Source organism: Scylla paramamosain, chromosome 26, assembly GCF_035594125.1.
Source record: "Scylla paramamosain isolate STU-SP2022 chromosome 26, ASM3559412v1, whole genome shotgun sequence".
Classification (NCBI taxonomy): Eukaryota; Metazoa; Arthropoda; class Malacostraca; order Decapoda; family Portunidae; genus Scylla; species Scylla paramamosain.
The window spans coordinates 10822501-10825000 of NC_087176.1; the positions used below are offsets into that span (position 1 = coordinate 10822501).

General features: G+C 41.4%; 1 long non-coding RNA gene across 1 annotated transcript in view; it reads right to left on the reverse strand.

Annotated features, from left to right (window-relative positions):
- LOC135113729 (uncharacterized) overlaps positions 1 to 2500 on the reverse strand; it is a 113589-nt gene that overhangs the window by 2596 nt on the left and 108493 nt on the right. The window contains exon 5 of the long non-coding RNA XR_010274969.1: positions 1 to 2500. This exon is cut by the window's left edge and continues 2596 nt beyond it; it is cut by the window's right edge and continues 1371 nt beyond it. This is a non-coding gene — a long non-coding RNA (uncharacterized LOC135113729).

Here is a 2500-nt window from a genome sequence, read left to right on the forward strand (position 1 = left end):
AGAGAGAGAGAGAGAGAGAGAGAGAGAGAGAGAGATTTGACCACTGTGTCCTGTCTTGCATATAAAATTTCCCTATACGTCTTTCCAACTCAGTGAACGGAACCCACTACCAACAAAACCATCACTGGAGAGGAGATAGAAGTGTTCTGGTCAGGGAGGGAGGGCTAGAGAGAGAGAGAGAGAGAGAGAGAGAGAGAGAGAGAGAGAGAGAGAGAGAGAGAGAGAGAGAGAGAGAGAGAGAGAGAGAGAGAGAGAGAGAGAGAGAGAGAGAGAGAGGAGGGGGGACTCTAGTGGAAGTACAGGTGAATGGGTTCTGAAGGAGGGAATGAGGCGGGAGTGTAATGCTGAAGAATAAGGTTGGAATTGAGAGGATAACGAGTATTTTTTGTGTACCGGATGCTTGGTAAGGACCACAAAAAAACTATAAAAAATTTCCTAATGTACGCTGACTTAACCTAACCTAACCTCACCTAACTAACCTAACGTAACCATATATTATTTAACCTTACCTAATATCACCTAACTTTGCCTAACTAACCCAACCTGACCATATTTTTACCTAACCTATCTTAACTTTAATCGTATCTTAACGTTAGCTTTCTTCACGTAACCTAAGCCATTCAAACCTAACCTTACCTGACTGTATCCGAACCTAACCATATCTTACCTTACCTTAATTTATCTTACTTTACCTGATTTTTACTTAACTTAACCTAACCTAACCTAATCTAACCTTACCTGACTGTATCTTAACCTAACCATATCTTACCTTACCTTAATTTATCTTACTTCACCTGACTTTTACTTAACCTGACATAACCTAACCTAACCTAAACTATCCTATCCTAACCTAACCTAACCTAGGCATATCTTACTTCGCGTTAGCTTACCTAAACTAACCTAACCTAACTTTAATCTAACCTTACACAACATAACTGAACCTCACCTAATCTAATGTCGCTCCCCAAAAAAAGTTTGATAAAGAGAATCCCAATCTCATTAGGCAAGTGAATTTTGGAAGTGTCTTGATACTTCTTACAATAATTCAAATCATATGAAAAATCAACGCATAGATTTCCAAAGTTAATCAGTGAAGGAGATGAAAGAGTGAAGGTTCATATTAACTCGGGCATTAGGAAGTTGGATGAAAAATGAAAAGGAGAAACCAACAAAAAAGCTCCAGTATTTATCAATGAAAAGAATACAAGAGTGAACATTCAAATTAACTCTCGCATTAGAAAGTTGGATAAAAGGATGAAAACCTCAAACACACTCAATTTCAGAGTTACCAAAAGTGAAACAGCGATGAAACCTGCTAACCTCGGTATCAGAAAGTTGGAAACATGAGCGAAAAACGTAATTATGCAGAAAGTTTACCAGTGAAAGGGATGAAAGAGCAAAAAACGTCAACTCTCGCATTAATAAGGTGGACATAATAAAAGTAGGTAGGAGAGCGTTAGGGACCAAGAGAGCATGACCAGAAGAGAAACATGAGAGAAAAAAAAGGATAATTAAAAAATGGAGTGATTATAAGCATAAGGACGTCTTTCCTGGAGAGAGAGAGAGAGAGAGAGAGAGAGAGAGAGAGAGAGAGAGAGAGAGAGAGAGAGAGAGAGAGCTATATATAGAGGTAATATAATCGATGATGGGTAATTTACTAGTGATACATGTCAGCCTCTTCTTGAACCTCTGACAGACTCTTGAACTCTTTAAGGTTGGGTGAGGTAAGGTAGACATCAGCTTGGTACTCCAGACTTCATAATTAATCCCAGGAGGAGGAGGAGGAGGAGGAGGAGGAGGAGGAGGAGGAGGAGGAGGAGGAGAAGGAGGAGGAGGAGGTCTACGGGTGTTTATCTACGGAGGAAGGGAAAGAAATTAAGATCACAGAGGAAAAAAAGCGCTATCGAGAGAGAGAGAGAGAGAGAGAGAGAGAGAGAGAGAGAGAGAGAGAGAGAGAGAGAGAGAGAGAGAGAGAGAGAGAGAGAGAGAGAGGTAACTAGACTCTCCTGGCATCCTCTCCCTCCACTCAAAGTTCCCTGTTCGAGTATTCTTTTCAGTTCGTAAAGAGAGGGAGAGAGGGAGAGGGGGAGAGAGGGAGAGGGAGAGAGGAAACGAGCGATGGATAAATGGAGGAAAAAGAGAAAAAATGGAGGAAAGAAGAGAATGGAAGAGAAGGGGATAGAACTTAAAAGAAGAAATAAACAGCAGATAAGGAGGAAAAACAACAAAGGAGGAGGAAGAGGAGGAAGAAGAAGAGGAGGAGGAGGAGGAAGAGGAGGAGGAGGAAGACGAGAAGCATGTCAGTCATAAATAAGAGCTTGATTCTTGACCTTCTAACCCTTAAATGTGCACGAGAGAGAGAGAGAGAGAGAGAGAGAGAGAGAGAGAGAGAGAGAGAGAGAGAGAGAGAGAGAGAGAGAGAGAGAGAGAGAGAGAGAGAGAGAATCTTTACACGCATTTTTCCCCTACCGATCAGTCACTCCCTATGTTATGGCATGAT